Source organism: Bos indicus x Bos taurus, chromosome 13 (genome assembly GCF_003369695.1).
Source record: "Bos indicus x Bos taurus breed Angus x Brahman F1 hybrid chromosome 13, Bos_hybrid_MaternalHap_v2.0, whole genome shotgun sequence".
Taxonomy (NCBI): Eukaryota; Metazoa; Chordata; class Mammalia; order Artiodactyla; family Bovidae; genus Bos; species Bos indicus x Bos taurus.
In genome coordinates this window covers 60017825-60037748 of record NC_040088.1, presented here as the reverse complement: position 1 = coordinate 60037748, position 19924 = coordinate 60017825, and the positions used below count along the sequence as shown (strand labels likewise).

The window sequence follows — 19924 nt, the reverse complement described above, 5'->3', positions numbered from 1 at the left end:
GAGCATGCAAGATCTTTAGTTGCATGCAGCATGTGAACTCTTATTTGCGGCATGTGGGATCTACAGTTCCCCTACCTGGGATCAAACCTGGGCCCCACCCTCCCCCACTGGCCTCCCTGCATTGACAGCTCAGAGTCAGTCACTGGACCACCAGCAAAGTCCCAAGAGTGTGTTTGAATCAAAGGGTATTGGATCAAAGTGAGTGGAAGACAAAGCTGGATAAAGGAAAGCTGATCAATATGGACAACCCTATGACACAGGATTTAACCCTAAATAAGTATCCTGGAAGATGATGCCAACACACGCTGGGACTCTGAGAAGCTTGTAGGAAACGTGGCTACATTTGATGAAGAGGGAATCCCAGAACTGCCACAGTGGACAGGAAAAAAGAAGTTCAAAACGTTCAGAGGAATGTTCTAGAGTGGATTACTGTGTCAGCTTAGCAAACTCACTCACCAACACTGTTCTGTGGGAGAGCCCAGGGGATGCCCCTGAATAAATAAACACCAGGGTGAGAGGCACCAACGTCACTGTCAAGGTCAGTGTGGCTGTAATCTGTGGGCTGGGCTGACACTGGGGGTGCTCCTACAGAACTGGGCTCCCTGATAGCAACTGGGACAGTACAGTGTTGAACAGAGGGCAGGGTGTGGGCAATTCTTGTAATCACTGGCAAGGTTAGATTGAAGGAGTGGGGAAGAGTGGAGTCTGACCTGCTGACATATGGAGATGCATCACAGAACATGACATCCTTAGGAACAAGATGGATAAGCAGCCAATAGGCACAGTCCCCAAATAACACAATCAAGAGACTTCAAGGACTGAGAACAATCACCCCAATAAAAGATAACCACAATCTGCCTAGATTCTGGATCTGAGCCATCCCTCAAGCTGGGAACCCACTGATTAAAGCTTGGCTGCATCCTGGGAGGAAGAATCCTACCACATATGGTATTTATGATGAAGATTCTCCCAGTCTTTACCCCAAATGGACACATAACTGTTCACTCCAGTACATAGGGGGAAAGGAATTCCCAGACATTCCAAGAGCAAAGGGTCTGAATTAACACTGATGCCCAAGTGGGCACTTTCACGATTCAGGTAACGAATGGAGTCCTGGTCTCAAAGACCACGCAGCAGTGCTGAAGGCATAGATGCAAAATTGATATGGATATACTTGGTAGTTGGCAGAAAGCCCCACACTGTTTCTTTGGTCTGTGGGGCATGAGCTACCTATCCTAGTGGGACTAGTCAGATGGGAAGCTTTGAAAGTGCATCCTTATGCCCCCAACCAGCTAGAAAATAAAAACCATACCATGTCACAAGGAGAAGCGCAGAGACTCCCGCCACTTCAAGCTCTAAAGGATGCAGAGGAAGTCCTCATCATATCTGCGTTGGATTCACTGGCTTTATCTTTCCAAAAATCAGATGGATCCTGGAGGATGATAGTGGACTGCCACAAATTTTATCAAGTGGTGGCCTTGATTGTACCTGCAATTAACAAGGTCCAGGGTATATGCACAGTGACCATCCCACCAGGAAGGAAGGTCAGAAGCAGTCTGCATTCATGTGGGACAGACACAAGTTATATTTCCAGTCTAGTTCCACGGTCATGTTAATTCTTTCACCCCATTCATTGTATGGTCTGAGCAGCCTGGACTACCTAGACATTCTGCAGGATCGTGAGGTGGTCCACCCTAATGATGACATCATGACAGACAAAGCAGATAAGCAAGAAGGCAAAGTACATCAGAGGCCTTGGTACGATACATGCTGTCCAGAAATGGATCCCATATGCAGAGGCCACCATATTGGTGAAGTTACAAGGAATCCTATGGTTGGGAGACCCCTTCGGAAAGTAACTGGCAGACTACTGCATCTCACACTTCCCATCACTAAGAAAATGGCCAATGCCTGCTAGGGCTCGTCAGGTTCCACACTGACTGTCACTACTTCAACCCATTTATCAGGTGACATGAAGGGCTGAGTGCAGCCCCGAACAGGAAGGGGTACTGCTGTAAGTCTGGACTGTAATGCAAGCAGCCTTGCCAGTAGGGCCATACAACTCAACATATCCCATGGTCTCAGATGTGTCTCTGGTGGAAAAAGGTGCCTTGTGGAGTTAATGGCCATCCCACAAATGAGAATCATAATATAGACCCTTAGAGTTCTGGAACAAGGCCATACCATCTGTAGCCAATAGTTACACACCATCCAAAACCCATCCTTGAACACACTCCAGGGTTGAGGTACAGTGCACCTGACCACAATGTCATTGAGTAATCATGAGACCAGAACCACCATCTTGAGCTGGGCTCTGTCAGACCCACAATGTTATAAAGTCGAGCAGCTCCACAGTCATCCACAATGAGATGGACATGATCCTTCAGGATCAGGGTCAAAGGAGATGTGGGAGCAGTGGGCCTAAAACCCTACCTCACCCACCAGTATTGCCCCAGGCCCTCTCCTTCAGCCAACATCTATGGCCAAACTGGCGGGGGCAGGGAGGGTCTCTTATGAAGAGGTGACAATGGAAGAAAAGAGCTGAATAAAGTCACAAAGGATCAGGTCAGTGCATGGGTGCAAGCCAAAGATTGACACCAATTATCCTGCTGGACAGCAGTGACCCAATTATCCTACTGAGCAGCAGTGAGGACAAAGCCGATCAAGGGGCAGAGTTTCAGGCTGTCCCTCCAGATAGAGAGAAAGGAAGCCCAGGGGAAGAATATAGACAGTGCTTGGCTAGTTAGGTGAAAGATTGGAAGATGGGTGTAGTGGCATGTCCTCAAAAAAGACCCCCAACAATCCCACGGTTCCTTATACATGTCTCTGTTCTCATAAACAACTGGAGTTTGGGGATCTAGGCACAGCCTACAACTCCTCTCATCAGTAAGATGCAGGGAAAGTGACTCATTGAGACTTCCATGCTCATCAAGCAACAAGAAAGCCTAGCATCTTTCACTCTCTCCCTTTTGGAGCCCTGGACTGCCATTTAAAGAAAACCATGCTGGGGAATTCCTTGATTGTCCAGTAGCCTCTGAGCTTTCACTGCCAAGGGCCTGGTTTCATTCCCTGGTCTGGGAACTAAGACTTCTGCAAGCTGTGAGGCGCAGCCAAAAAAAAAAAAAAGAAGAAGAAGAAAACTAGGCTGCCCTGATGGAGAGAGGCCCAGAGAAGCCCTGAAGGGTAAGATGTCTTTTGGAGAGAGAGGCCAGGTGAAGAAGCCAAGCGCCAGGCATCTGGTCCCAGTCCCAATCTGAGTACAACCCCATGAGACCTGACGTCAATCAAGGCATTGCTCAGCTAAGTCCATGAAGTCAAGAGAGATAATAAAAGGGCTGTTTTAAACCACTGAGTTTTATAGTGGTTTATTACACAACAACAGATAACTAAAACAGGACTTGGTACCTGAAAATGGTGTCTGCCTGGACAAAAATCTAAAACATGTGGCATTTGTGTTGAGACCAGGATGGAGTTCCTTCAAGAGATCAAAGTAAAGACTTGAAAGACAGCAATGAAATTGCTCTTGGAGACTGAAGGAAAGGTGACCTGAGTATTGTGATGTCATAACAGCACGTTGTGCAAACACACGTATGACACACCCAGTGGTGAAACTCTCACCTGCACTTTGGGAAAGAGAAAAGGGACCTAAGGAACACATGAGTCTGGCTGAGGATATTTACAGGCAGACTGTTGAAAGACCATTTTTGCTTTATTTTGTTTTTGCTTTTAGCTGCCTATGAAGAGTAAAGTAAAAAAGAAAAAAAAAATTTTTTTAAAAGGAAGTATACAGTTTTTGAGCAGCCTTAAAGGAAATATAAAGCAACCAAGATTACTGGATTTGAAAGCAATTCACAAGGTAAGAAATGGACTCAGAGGGAAAGGGAAAAAAAATAAAATCAGGACACACAAAGAAAAACATACCTCAGTGTCAAGTTCAGATTAAGGGTGGGACCGTGAGACACTTTGTTGAAACCTCAGGAAGATTTTAAGTGATGTGTCATAAAGTCCTTTCAGCCGAACAAAGAGCCTTCTAAGAATCCTCTGGGTGTGCCTCATATGGCCTCTCTCCCAGACAACAGGGCTTCTAAGAATCCCAAGGACGTAGTCCCAGAGGAACTTCACAGGCCCGTTTCAGAAAAATACGTAGCTGTGGCTTTCCTCCAGTGGAGTTGTCCGTGATCTGATATAAACAAAGTGCATGATGTTTTAAATGAACTGTATCCACTTGGACTGAAAGGAATAGTCATTTTATGATGAAAAGAGGTCTCAAGACCCTCAAACTTCTGCAGGCAGTAAGCAGGCTAAGAAAGCTGCTTACCTTCAGAGAGGGGCTATTTATTATGGGAAACGAAGGATGACTCAGGGCAGAGCCAAGACTCTTGGGAACTAATCCTAGAGATCAGGACTGGCCTACAGTGAAGGACCGGGAATGTGTGCCCTGCACGATTTCAGAAGCTCATAAATCATGACTATGGTGTGCCTACTGTTTCCCCATCCCACCCCCGTGGCTATTCCAGTTTTCCTATTCTTGTCTTATCATCTCTAAGCAAGTAACTTCTCTAATTTATAGATCTTTAGAGCAAGAAGAACCATACTAAGGAGCCACATCCAAAGAAACACAACTGAGAAGATCCATCAATGTCCATGCCTGATTTAGATGATAAAATCCTGGGTTCAAGTTGATACCATTATGGGATGAGACTGGTGGTCCTGGGAAAAGGGACGAGCTGTGTTTTGTGTAAGGGAGAAATGTGAATTGTGGGCAGAGGGTGGACTGTGGCAGCTATTCTCCAGGGACAACCCTGAATAATTCTGCCCCTGCCTGCATGCACCTACTGCTACTCCCACCTGAGACAAAGCTTATGTCCCATCGATCTAGGCTGGAGCCCATGACTGCATTGATTAACAGCATGCAAGGAGGCGATATTCTGGGACTTTGGAAGGCAGGCACCAAGAAGGTCAAGCAGCTTCCAGTTCTTTGCAATTTGACACTGAAGACAACATGTAGGAAGTTCTGGCTATTTTGCTGAATGGAGTGGCCACATGGAGGAGCAATGAGGCACCTGGATATCCAGCCCAGCCTCATCTGACTGCAACTGAGTGAAAAATCCCACACAGCACAAGTAGAAAAGACCCCCCAAATGAGCCCAGCCAAACCACAAAGTCATGAGCTATAATTAAATTATAATAACTAAGTTTAGGGGTAGTTTGCTACGCAGCAACAGATAACAAAACAATTGGGGTTAGGAGGCCTGGGGAAGGGGCTTCCCTGGTGGTCCAGTGGTTAAGAATCCACCTTGCATTGTAGGGGACACCAGTGTGATCCCTGGTCTGGGAAGATCCCACAACTAAGCCCATGTGCCACAACTACTGAAGCCTGTACACCCAAGAACCTGTGCTACACAACGAGAAGTAAGTGCAATGAGAAGCACGCACAGTGAAACCAAAGAGGCCCCCACTCTCTGAAACTAGAGAAAGCCTATTAGAAAATATAGCCATGTCACTGGCAATACAAATAGAAAATACAGTGTACTAGAAGGATTTTTTTTTAAAGGAGGGCTGGGGAAGAGGGATGTGGATGAGCCAATGGCATTGGACATAAAATGTAACGTTCTTTATATTGTGTGTTAATTCCCACAAGGAAGCCAGTTCCCATCAGCCAGCATCTGTGATCCACCACCCCACAGTGAGTCAGTGAGCTCATGAATGGAACAGCCATGGTGCTAGGGATGAGCCCAACAGCATGGACTGCCATTCACCAAATCTGAGCCAGTTGCTGCCACTGCTGAAAGTTCATTCTGCCAATAACAGAGACTAACACCATGCAGTCCTCAACATGGTAACCAGTTAAGGACACCAACTGCTCATGTGATGGCAAATTGATTACACTGGAGCCCTTCCACCCTGACAGGGGCAGGCTTCTGACTGATACATGCTATAGGTACAGGCAGTTCTCTTTGACACCCACACAACCTAAGCTACACCACTATCTAAGAGGTGGTGCTCGATCAGTGATTAGGGCCCACACTGTATCACATCAAGCCACCTTTCTTCAGAGAAGGTGCAGCAATGGGCATATGACCATGAGATCAACTTTTCTTTGCTTACATTATTCAGAAGCTGCTGGGCAGAGAGGGCAGTGGGATGGCCACTTGAAGACAACTGAACCAAAGCCAAAGCTGGCTTAGAGGTGATACCCTGGATAGCTGCTCCTTGGGACATGGTATACACCTGAAGTCAATCACCATTACATGATATTGTGTCATAAATAAAATATATGGGAACATAAAATATATGGGAACTAAGGTTTGGATGTAGGAGTAGAACATGTTACCATCACTTCCAATAACGTACTTAAGAAATGTGTGCTTCCTGTATCCACAATTCTTGCTTCCACCAAGAGACACAGCAAGACTGTTCATAAACTTAAAGCACGGCTCCCTCCAAATCACTTCAAGCTCTTTGTGCTGAGAGACCAGCAGGCAAGGAAAGTAATTACCATTCTGTAAAGAGTTCCTGATGACGAAGGCATGGCGACCCACTCCAATATTCTTGCCTGGAGAATCCCATGGAGAGAGGAGCCTGCTGAGTTTTAGTCCACAGAGTAGCACAGAATTGGACATGACTGAAACGACTGAGCACACACAGAGTACCTGACAGTGATCACTGGGGGAGAAAAAGGATTGCTCCTTCCTTGCTAGGAGTGAGAAGAATACAGTGACAGCCCGGTGACTCAGGGTGGCATCTCTTGGGACGCCTTTCTCCAATTCTGATGATAGTGTTGGCTGTTGACAACTCACAGCTTCATCACTCTTCAGGAATTGCCCTTGGCCAAAGAAAGATGTTTTGCCCAAGGCTCCGACCCCTCCCCATGATTTGTATATATCTAATGACTGGAAAGCATCTGCCTACAATGTGGGAGACCCGGGTTCAATCCCTGGGTTGGGAAGATCTCCTGGAGAAGGAAATGGCACCCCACTCCAGTACTCTTGCCTGGAAAATCCCATGGATGGAGGAGCCTGGTAGCCTATAGTCCATGGGGTCACAAAGAGTCGGACACAACTGAGCGATTTAACTTAACTAATGACTGTTTAGTATGGAGGTACAGAGGCTTAGCACCTTTGTCTTGATTTGGGATCTTTTTGAAAGGTCTTCTCAGCTCCAGAGTTTCCTATGGGATTGGTTAGGGTCTCTGTTGTAACTCTAACCCATTTCCACTCCTCCCTCTGTCCAATCTCATTTTTCCTTAGAGTACTTCACCTCTTGTACCCAAATCCCAGCATCTTAGTATCTGTTTCCCTGGGAACCTGATTTGTGAACCAACTGTCTCAATACCATATATTGAAAATGCAGTCCTCTCCCCACTGTTCTGGAGGGCTACCTTATTTTTTTTTAATAGGCTTTATTTTTTAGAACTTTGTATTTGTTTAAAAAAATTTAAGAGGATAATGCAGAGCACTCACATACCCCACACTCGGTTTCCTCTGTTATTAATCTTACATTAATATAGTACATTTGTTACAATTCTCAAATCTACACTGGCATATCATTATTACTGAAGTCCACAGGTTATTCCAATTTCCTTAGTTTTTGCCTAATGTCTTTATTCCATCCAGGACACCACATCACATTAACTTGTCTCCTTAGACTCCTCTTGGCTGTGACAATTTCTCAGACTTTTCTTGCTTTTGATGACCTTGATCGTTGCAAGGAGTACTAGTCAAACATTCTGTAGGATGACCTTGCACTGACGATGGCCTGATCTTTTTATCAGACTAGAGGTTTGCATCAGAACAGACTGGATTATGAGTTTGGGAGAGGAAGAACCACAGACGTGAAATGTCATCATACCAAGGGTTCAAACTATCAACGTGACTTATCACCCTTGAGGTCCTGATCCTCTGCCGGAGGCAGTGTTTGTCAGATTTCTCCACCGGAACACTACTCTTTCTTCACCCCCAACCTCCAGCCACTTTCCATACTGCTCTCTTTGGAAGAAAATCACTCTACACAACACATACTTAAGGGGTGGGGAGTTCTAAGGGGTGGGGAGTTCTGCTCCCCTCCTCCACCTCTCCTTGAGAGACTACCTTCTTCAAAAAATTAAATGTCCTTAAGGATGGTTCTTAAATAAGTAGACCACTAGAAACAACTTCATCAATAACCTATTTTCTTACATGCTTTATAGTAGGTCTTATGGAGAAGGCAATGGCACCCCACTCCAGTACTCTTGCCTGGAAAATCCCATGGACGGCAGAGCCTGATAGGCTGAAGTCCATGGGGCCGAGAAGAGTCGGACACGACTGAGCAACTTCACTTTCATGCATTGGAGAAGGAAATGGCAACCCACTCCAGTGTTCTTGCCTGGAGAATCCCAGGGATGGGGGAGCCTGGTGGACTGCCGTCTATGGGGTCGCACAGAGTCAGACACGACTGAAGTGACTTAGCAGCAGCAGCAGTAGGTCTTATATAACAAGGGGAAACAAATCTCCTAAATATCATTTCTAAAACTGTGGCAAATATATAGATTAATTTTACCATCTTAATCCTTTTAAGTGCACAGTTCATAGTATAGGTACATTTAGAATGTTGTACAACCAATCTCCCTAACTTTTTATCTTACAAAATTGGAACTCTATACCCATTAAACCACAGGTCCACACTCCCCTGCTTCCCCTACCCTCTGGCAGCCACCCCATCTTAAATACTTTATTTCTGAATTTGACTACTCTAGGTACCTCCTATGAGTGGCATATACAGTATTTGTATCTTTGTGACAAGCTTGTTTCACATAGTATAATGTCCTTGCACTTCAACCATGTTGTAGTGTGTGTCAGAATGGCTTTCCTTTTCAAGACAAAATAATATTCTACTGTATGCATGTATCACATTTTGCTTATCCATTCACCTGTTGACAATTTGGGCTGCTTCCACATTTTAGCTATTGTCAAATAATTCTACTATGAACATGGGTATACAAATATCTCTTCGACATCCTACTTTCAATCCTTTTGGGTATGTATGCACAAGTCGAATTGCTGGATTTTATAGTAATTCTATTTTTTATTTTTTTAAAAACTGCCATACTATTTTCCATAGTGGCTGCACCATCTTATGTTCCCACCAGCAATGCACCAGCCTTCCTATTTCTCTACATCCTCACCAACACTTGTTATTTTCTGCTTGTTGTTTTTGTCCTTCAGGATAGCCATCCTAATGCATACAAGGTAGTATTTATTGTGGTTTTGATTTGCATTTCCCTAATGGTTAGTGATGTTGAGCTTATTTGCACATAATGGCTATTTGTATACCTTTTTTAGAGAAATTTCTTCTCAAATACTTGTCCACTTTTAAATTGGACTTTTTCCCCATTGTTGAAGTATAGTTCTGTATATATTCTGGACATTAAATCTTTAACAGATACATTATCTGCAAATATTTTGTTCCATTCTATGGGATGCCTTTTCACTCTACTGAGTGTCCTTTGTTTGTAAAGACAGTTTTAACTCCGATGTAGTTTATCAATTTATCTATTTTTGTTCTTGATGTCTGTCCTTTTGATCTCACATCCAATAAACAGAACCAAATCTAATGTCATAAAGCATGTTTTCTTCTAAGAGTTGTATAATTTTAGACCTTGCAGTTAGGTATTTGATCCATTTCAGGTTGATTTTTGTACAGGGTATAAAGTAAGGGCCCAACTTCATTCTTTTGCATGTGGATATTCAGGTTTCCTCACACTATTTGTTGAAAAGATTTATCTTTTCACATTAAGTGGTCTGGGCACTCTTGTTGAAAATTATTGATCATACATGCAAAGGTTTACATCTGAGCTCCTTATTCACCCTCAATGTTAATTTTAACAGAGAAAAAACAATTCAAAACTTTATATACAGTATGAGTTCAGGCATTATTTTTAAGTTATAAAGATGTTAGTTAACAAATAAAAATAATACATGTTTATTATAGATAATAAACTTACTTTTGGAAAGTAAAGTATAAAAAGAAAAACCACTGATAATCTTATTTTGGTGTATTCTTACTTCGGTGTAATCTTATTTTGGTATAAATCTATGCCAAAATACTGATAGTATTATACCATTAGAGAAAATAGATCAATTCAGTCTCATTACAAAAGTGGTACCATGCTCTTTGGATAGTTTTGAATCTAGCTTTGAATACCTAATGCAATATTTTAACATTGTCCAAAGGCATTTTTCCTGAAAATTTTGTAAATACTTATATAGTATTCCAATGTTTGATATACCATAATTTATTTCACTATTTCCATCAGTGTTGCATATTTCACCTTGCTTGTAATTTTTCACTATTATAAATAATGTTGCAGTAAACCTCACTGTACTTAAATTTATACATATATTTATTATTATAACCTTAGGTATATACTACTTTAATAAATAACAATGAAGAATTTTTCTAAAAGAGGTAAAACTTCTGTGGATTCTTGCATGCTGACTCTTTCTAGAATGGTTTTCCTCAGTCATATTAAAAACTAAACTTTCCACAACTTTAAGCATAGTTTTTGTACAACACAGATCAGATTTTCCTTTATAATTACATATAGTTTCGAAATAACAGGACCACTATTTGTGTTCCTCCAACAGAGTACTCAAGATCAAAATTCTTAAGATTTTATTTTATTTTTTTCATGTGATTCGCTTTTATTTTGTTTTTTTTTTTTTTAACAGAAACAGATTTTATTTTATTTTCTTTTTTTTTTTTTAATAATTGATTCACAGTGTTCTTTAGTTTCAGGTATACACCAAAATGATTCAGTTACACATATTATTTTCAGATTTTTTCCCTTATAGGTTATTACAGAATACTGAGTAGAGTTCCCTGTGCTATACGGTAGGACTTTGTTGCTTTTCTGATTTATATATAGGAGTGTATCTATTAATCTAATATCCCTAATTTATCCCTCTCCCTCTTTCCTCTTTGGGAACCATAAGTTTGTTTTCTATGTCTTTGGGTCTGTCCGTTTTGTAAATAAGTTCATTTATATCATTTTTTAAGATTTCACATATGTGATATCATATGTATTTGTCTTTCTCTGACTTTGTTCACTTAGTATGATCATCTTTAGGTCTATCCATGTTGCTGCAAATGGCATTATTTCACTCCTTTTAATGTTGAGTAATATTTCATTGTATACATGTACCACATCTTCTTTATTCATGCTTTCATTTCTTGGCTATTGTAAATAGTATTGCAATGAATATTGGTTTCTTTTTTTTTTTTTTTTAAGAATAAATTCTTAATATCATTAAATATCCAGTGATGTTTAAATTTCCAGTTGCCTTACACACCTCTTTTTTTTTTTTTTTTTCCTTGCTAATTTTCTGTTTAGTTGATCTATCCATAGGTGTGAGTGGGGTATTAAAGTCTCCCACTATTATTGTGTTATTGTTAATTTCTCCTTTCATACTTGTTAGCATTTGTCTTACATACTGCGGTGCTCCCATGTTGGGTGCATATATATTTATAATTGTTATATCTTCTTCTTGGATTGATCCTTTGATCATTATGTAGTAACCTTCTTTGTCTCTTTTCACAGCCTTTGTTTTAGAGTCTAATTTATCTGATACGAGTATTGTGACTCCTGCTTTCTTTTAGTCCCTATTTGCATGGAACATCTTTTTCCAGCCCTTCACTTTCAGTCTGTATGTGTCCCCTGTTTTGAGGTGGGTCTCTTGTAGACAACATATGTAGGGGTCTTGTTTTTGTATCCATTCAGCCAGTCTTTGTCTTTTGGTTGGGGCATTCAACCCATTTATGTTTAAGGTAATTACTGATAAGTATGATCCCGTTGCCATTTACTTTATTGTTTTGGGTTCGAGTTTATACACCGTTTTTGTGTTTCCTGTCTAGAGAATATCCTTTAGTATTTGTTGGAGAGCTGGTTTGGTGGTGCAGAATTCTCTCAGCTTTTGCTTGTCTGAAAAGCTTTTGGTTTCTCCTTCATACTTGAATGAGATCCTTGCTGGGTACAATAATCTGGGCTGTAGGTTATTTTCTTTCATCATTTTAAGTATGTCTTGCCATTCCCTCCTGGCTTGAAGAGTTTCTATTGAAAGATCAGCTGTTATCCTTATGGGAATTCCCTTGTGTGTTATTTGTTGTTTTTCCCTTGCTGCTTTTAATATTTGTTCTTAAAAATATTTTAAGATTTTAGAATATATTATTGGGAGACCAAGAGTCATCATCTCTTATTTCAACTTTTAATCTTAAATCTCATCTTGGTTTTAAAGTTTAAAATGTATTGTCAAAAAGTTAAAAAAAAATATTAATTGAAATGCCCTCATGTCTAGAAGGTTGTTTTTGTTTCTTTCTTTCTTTTTTTAATGGGTGGGGTCAATAGAAGAGCACTTTATTTGCTTATAGACAAAATTCAACAGTTCAAATAAATAGTAAAATTTTCATACTTTCTTAATAACACAAATCTATTCTTAGCAAGTTTGTCATAGACGACTAAGTCAAAAGTGAATAAGCATGAAAACAGATTTCTAATTCCTATTGTTTTTCCTAACCTTTATGTGTAAATACTTACCTGATAGGGTTTGGTAGTAAATTTATTTTCGAGTCTGATCTATGACAATTTAAAATTCACACTTCAACTTAATAATCCATATATTTGCAGTTTAAAAGTTACATTTTGGCATCACTGACTCAATGGACACGAGTTTGAGTAAACTTCAGGAGTTGGTGATGGACAGAGAGGCCTGGCATGCTGCAGTCCATGTGGTCGCAAAGAATCAGACACGACTGATTGACTGAACTGAACTGAACTGAACTTTGGTGACTGAAAGAGGAGGTTTATGGGATATTAACATTGTTTCATATATTGACCAAGATGATTACAAAAGAGTGTTTATAAAGCAGAGGTTTATGGGATATTAACATTGTTTCACATGTTGACCAAGATGATTACAAAAGTGTGTGTATTTTGTAAAAATTTCTTCAGTTGTACTCCTAAAGACTTGTGCACAGTTCTTTATGTATTTAAGCTTAATAGAGTTCCTTTTAAAATTATATTTTAAGAGATTTCTTAAAGATATGAATCTCTACATTTTTTAATTTAAATACTGAACAATTAAAATTTGAATGGCTTTTCTTAAAAATTTAAGCTATGAAAACAATTTAAAACTGAGGTATGTAGTACAATTTTAGAGATACCCTTTATTCTCACATCTTTCTTGTAAGTTCAACAGATGTTTTGGAAAAAGTGGAGTATGATTCACTCTGCTGTTCAGCAGAAACTAACATAGCATTGTAAATCAACCATGATCCAATAAAAATTTTAAAAAACCAAATACATGTAAAACAACACAGACACCATTGTTCTCAATATGCAAAAGCACAAACCACGTAGACACCACCAAAGAGGCTCAACATGAAGCACTTTAAATGAAATGCTGCAGCTGATAAAATTAACATTCTTAATTATCTAAAAGGTTTCAACTTCTTAAACTATTTTCTAGTTGAATGCATTAAGGTTTCTTCTACCACCAATGTATCTCTGCTCTTCTGGGTTCTAACAATCAGTTGAACATTTCAGGCAACAAAGTCCACCAAACTTCAGAGAAACAAAGTTAAAATTAATGTGGGCATTACTCATTAGGATGTGCTATGAATGCAGAAATAAGGCAATTGTGTTTCTTTGGCAGGTTAAAGTTTTTTGCCGCCCCCCCCCAAACCTTGTATCTTAGTTTTCTGAATGTTGAGCTTTAAGCCAACTTTTTCACTCTCCTCTTTCACTTTCATCAAGAGACTTTTTAGTTCTTCATTTTCTACCATAAGGGTGGTGTCATCTGCATATCTGAGGTTATTGATATTTCTCCCCGCAATCTTGATTCCAGCTTGTGCTTCTTCTAGCCCAGCGTTTCTCATGATGTACTCTGCATATAAGTTAAATAAGCAGGGTGACAATATACAGCCTTGATGTACTCCTTTTCCTATTTGGAACCAGTCTGTTGTTCCATGTCCAGTTCTAACTGTTGCTTCCTGACTTGCAAACAGGTTTCTCAAGAGGCAGGTCAGGTGGTCTGGTATTCCCATCTCTTTCAGAATTTTCCACAGTTTATTGTGATCCACACAGTCAAAGGCTTTGGCATAATCAATAAAGCAGAAATAGATGTTTTTCTGGAACTCTCTTGCTTTTTTGATGATCCATCAGATGTTGGCAATTTGACCTCTGTTTCCTCTGCCTTTTCTAAATCCAGCCTGAATATCTGGAAGTTCATGGTTTACGTATTGCTGAAGCCTGGCTTGGAGAATTTCAAGCATTACTTTACTAGCATGTGAGATGAGTGCAATTGTGCAGCATATAGATGGGGAAACCGTGGCAGACTTTATTTTTCTGGGCTCCAAAATCACTGCAGATGGTGATTGCAGCCATGAAATTAAAAGACACTTACTCCTTGGAAGGAAAGTTATGACCAACCTAGCTAGCATATTAAAAAGCAGAGACATTACTTTGCCAACAAAGGTCCATCTAGTCAAGGCTATGGTTTTTCCAGTGGTCATGTATGGATGTTGGAGAGGGCAATGGCACTCCACTCCAGTACTCTTGCCTGGAAAATCCCATGGGCGGGGGAACCTGGAAGGCTGCAGGCCATGGGGTCGCTGAGGGTCGGACACGACTGAGCGACTTCACTTTCACTTTTCACTTTCATGCATTGGAGAAGGAAATGACAACCCACTCCAGTGTTCTTGCTTGGAGAATCCCAGGGATGGGGGAGCCTGGTGGGCTGCTGTCTATGGGGTCACACAGAGTTGGACACGACTGAAGTGACTTAGCAGTAGCATGTATGGATGTGAGAGTTGGACTATAAAGAAAGCTGAGTGCCGAAGAATTGATGCTTTTGAACTGTGGTGTTGGAGAAGACTCTTGAGAGTCCCCTGGACTGCAAGAAGATCCAACCAGTCCATCCTAAAGAAGATCAGTCCTGGGTGTTCATTGGAAGGACTGATGTTGAAACTGAAACTCCAATACTTTGGCCACCTGATGCAAAGAGCTGACTCATTTGAAAAGACCCTGATGCTGGGAAAGATTGAGGGCAGGAGGGATGACAGAGGATGAGATGGTTGGATGGCATCATCGACTCGATGGACATGGGTTTGGGTCGACTCCAGGAGTTGGTGATGGATAGGGAGGCCTGGTGTGCTGTGGTTCATGAGGTCACAAAGAGTCACACACGACTGAGAGACTGAACTGAACTGAACTGAAACCTTGTATCACATGGTATCAGATACAGGTGTTACAAATGAAGACAGAAACATATACACAATGGAGTATTACTCAGCCATTAAAAAGAATACATTTGAATCAGTTCTAATGAGGTGGATGAAACTGGAGCCTATTATACAGAGTGAAGTAAGCCAGAAGGAAAAACACCAATACAGTATACTAACGCATATATATGGAATTTAGAAAGATGGTAACGATAACCCTGTATACAAGACAGCAAAAGAGACACTGACGTATAGAACAGTCTTATGGACTCTGTGGGAGAGGGAGAAGGTGGGAAGATTTGGGAGAATGGCATTGAAACATGTAAAATATCATGTATGAAACGAGATGCCAGTCCAGGTTCAATGCACGATACTGGATGCTTGGGGCTGGTGCACTGGGACGACCCAGAGGGATGGTGTGGGGACGGAGGAGGGAGGAGGGTTCAGGATGGGGAAAAAAAAGAAAAAAAAAAAAAAGAAAGAAACATATTAGCCATGTGGGACATGCCCAACTTCCATTATGTAAAGAAATGCTACAATACAAAAAACCTCTTTAAATTGTTAATTATTTTAAATCACACAACTATGACTTTCTCTAATAAGTGTGTATAAACCATAGTATTTGATTAACCTTTTATTGCATTATGTCAATGAGTTTACCTCTGATTTGACATACTAAGTTTATCACTGTTCATCAGGAACATACTTACATGCTTAGATGCTCAACAAAGCCTTTTAAATCCTTTTCAAACTTTATCTAATGCTCTAAATGATCTTGGCATAACCTGGACTTAGCAGTAGCAGTAGCAGGGCTTTGTTGATATTACAGACCCATGAAACTAGGAATAAAATAACACTCCCCAGAAACACGGAGCAGGCAATGGCAACTCACTCCAGTACTCTTGCCTGGAAAATCCCATGGATGGAGGAGCCTGGTAGGCTGCAGTCCATGGGGTCGCTAAGAGTCGGGCACAACTGAGCGACTTCACTTTCACTTTTCACTTTCATGCATTGGAGAAGGAAATGGCAACCCACTCCAGTGTTCTTGCCTGGAGAATCCCAGGGATGGGGGAGCCTGATGGGCTGCCGTCTATGGGGTTTGCAGTGTTGGACATGACTGAAGTGACTTAGCAGCAATGAGTTTCCCTCTGATTTGACATAGTAAGTTTAAGTATATCACTGTTCATCAGGAACATACTTACATGCTTAGATGCTCAACAAAGCCTTTCAAATGCTTTTCAAACTTTAACTAATGCTCTAAATGATCTTGGCATAGCCTGGGCTTCGTTGATATTACAGACCCATGAAACTAGGAATAAAATAACACTCCCCAGAAACACAGAGAAGGCAACCCACTCCTTTTTGCCTGGAAAATCCCATGGGTGGAGGAGCCTGGAAGGCTGTAGTCCATGGGGTCGCACAGAGTCGGACACAACTGAAGTGACTTAGCAGCAGCAGCAGCAGCTGCCCCAGAAACATCATTTATACTGTTACCAATATACACGGTACAAAGCCAACATATCCATAAATATTTAAGCAAGTTTTCTAAAATGTTTCTCATCTATCCTATCTGTATGCAACAGCCCAGCACAAAGAAAATCACTAAGCACTTGCCCACATAATAAAATCAACTACTTACATTAGAGAGCAATTTTGCACTCCTCAGCCCACCTCCCTTCTCATGTAATCCTCTCTCTTTATTTTCTGGCCTCTAAATCCCATTAGCTGCCTGAATAGGGTGAAGTAGAATATACTTAGAAATTTAGGATCAAATTTAAAACCGCCACCTAGGCCCCAGTCAAGTGAAAATCCTGGTAACTCTCTCACAAAAGTGTCCTGAAATAGGGGTCTGACTGGGCACCCCAATGGCCCAACACCAGCCAGGGGTCTGAGAATTCCTAGACACCATGTTAACCCCCTCAGCTTGGCTTGAACCTATTCTTTTTCTTCTTCCATATTTTCTCTGGGTTATTCCAACCCACCTCTGTTTCTAACCTTGTCTTCTGGACACAAATGCTATAAAATTGTTTTCTAAAGACACATTTCACAGGATGATTTCATTCCACACAGTTTTCATTTCAGTACAATGAAGCAGCACAATGAATACAAGATTTAACAATGCCCTTTAGTATTTCATGAATGTTCAGTGGGTTGTTTTTTTTTTTTTCTTTCCTTTGTGAAACTTGGAACAAAATATTAATGAAACTTCAGAAAAACCAATTAAAGTATTACCTTTGGTTTTAAATTAACTAATCAATCAAGTAGTTCTATTTTAGAGGAGAAAACTTCTGAGTAGGTAGTACAGGGTTGAGGAGTGTGGGCTCTGAAGCCTGATAACTGGGGTTTTAATCTGCACTGTGCTAGGAACCAAATGTGACTTTAGGCAAATCACTCAGCACCACATGGAGACTTAGTTGGCTCATCTGTACAATGGGAACCACGGGACATACCTGCGAGCGTTGTTGCAAAGGTCTCACACTTTCACCCAGGAAAGCACTTGGAACAGTGCCTGGCAAGGAGTAACCATGCAGAAAACATTAGCCTTTATTAATATGTTAACCTGGAGGAAATATGAAGAAGAGCATAACTGTATATTCTCAGGGATAAGACATACCACTTTTCTCCAGAATCATCTTTCAAATTAATCTACACCCAAGACAATAATTATCATGATGAACCTGTGATTAAGTCTCAAGGCAGCATATATTTAGAGAACAAAGTACAAGGTAACTATCTTGCGAGAGCTTTGTGAAACGGTAATATGCATATAGAATGTCGAAGTAAAATATAGTAGCAGTTTCATTTTTAATCTTTCTCATTTTTTTTAATGTGTAACAACAACACAGTTGTAAAATAAAGCTTTCTCCCTTTCCGAATATATGGGACATTTTGCAGGTATATTCTATTGTTTATTAAATTCTAAAACTTTAGTAGAAAAAGTAAAATATACACATACTCTTACAATAGTGTCACACAGAGTCTTTATTTATGACACATTTCTGAGTTTACCAACGCCAGGCTAAGTTAAATTCTGGGATTATTTGGTGACAGGGAGCAAACAAAATGCTGCACAATTCAACACTGCGGGGGGCGGGGGCGGGGGCGGGGGACAAACACCTGGAGTGTCTTAAGTCGATGTACAGCTTGAACCTGACATTAAATACGTACGTTCAGTCAACCTCCGACACGGTAAGGGTCCTGAAGGGGAACGCCGGCCCCTCGGCCGCGCGGGAGCCGGGGCGGCGGGTTCGAGGCCGGGACGCGGCTGCCGCCCCGCCTCAGCGCGCGCTCGCGGCGCCGGAGCCCAGCGGGCGGGGCACGAGCCGAGCGGCCCGGGCGACCGGGTGAGGGCCGGAGTCTAGGAACTGAGGGCGTGTAAGTGAAAGGACGCGGGGGCTTTAAGGCGCTGGACGCACACGCCCGACCCGGGGCTGGCAGGAAGCGCCCACCTGGCCGCACGGGCAGCGAGGCGGCTGGAGGAGGGGCCCCTGCGCGCCCGGAAGCTGAAGAATTCCCCCCTCCGCCTGCCCGCGGACCGCGAAGTGAGACCCGCGGTTGTTCTTCACCGGCTCCGAAAATCCAGCTCAGCGTAGCCCAGAGGCCTCAACCCCATGATTTGTGCAAAACTGCCGGCGACAATCTTGTAAAATAGAAGAGCGTCCCTGGGTGGGCTCGAACCACCAACCTTTCGGTTAACAGCCGAACGCGCTAACCGATTGCGCCACAGAGACTCCGATGCGGTTACCACCTCCAGCCATAACCTTTATGAAGAATAATAAAGGCAGTGCATGAATGTTTCTTTCTTTTCTGCTTACTGATTCCTCTCATTAAAATCCAATTTTTCCAGTTAGCATTTCTAACCCTTTAATTCTATTTTCTACCTTTAAGCATACTGTAAAATTATAAAATACAGCAAGATCGAGCCGAATTTCATATTGCAAGAGAGTTAAAATACTGCTGTTACTCCCCACCCCCCTCCCGTTTGGAACGTTTTGTTTCAGGGAGTTAACTATTTATTATGTTCGTTTTATAGGGAAATAAAAATTTTAATCTTATGAGCTGAGAAACTTTCCTTTTGTTTCAAACTCTATCCGGTGCTTTGTTCACTAATCTTCATAATTTTCTTGTGTAGCATTCCCAAGGTCATCTGAATTGTATCTGCCTTCATTTTTATATTCAGGTATTATTAAAATAATCCGTATATACAATTCCCATTTGTTGTGTACTAATCTCTAAGTGCAATTACTCATCACTTACATTTTGTTATTGGGGAAAAGCTACAGCATTATTCTTTAATCTCTGTACACTGTAGTTAATTGCTAAATTCGCTCCCAAGTCTCCCTGAAATTAGCCTGTACACCTACATTTGAACTATGCCACTGAAAACATACATGTCACAGGATATTTACAACCCAATTTGAGGAAAGAGAAGTTAAAGAAGAAAAAAAAGTATGATTTATGATTAATGCCTGAAAATCCCTAACACAGAAACACCTGTGGCAAACACTACATCCCTGTAAATACACTATATGAAAATCTTACCCTTTGTGTGACTATATCCTGATGCCTTTTGAGATAATCTTCAAAACCCTAGACACTTCCCCCTCTTTCCGCCTCAGAGAATTGCTACTTTCCACTTGACAAATCTATATTTAAATTTTTAACAGTC

At 41.3% G+C, this 19924-nt stretch overlaps 1 non-coding gene across 1 annotated transcript; it reads right to left on the bottom strand.

Moving 5' to 3' along the window:
* Positions 1 to 18912: 18912 nt before the first annotated feature.
* On the bottom strand, positions 18913 to 18986 carry TRNAN-GUU. Its single transcript has one exon. It is a non-coding gene; the product is annotated as a tRNA-Asn (tRNA).
* Positions 18987 to 19924: the final 938 nt, after the last annotated feature.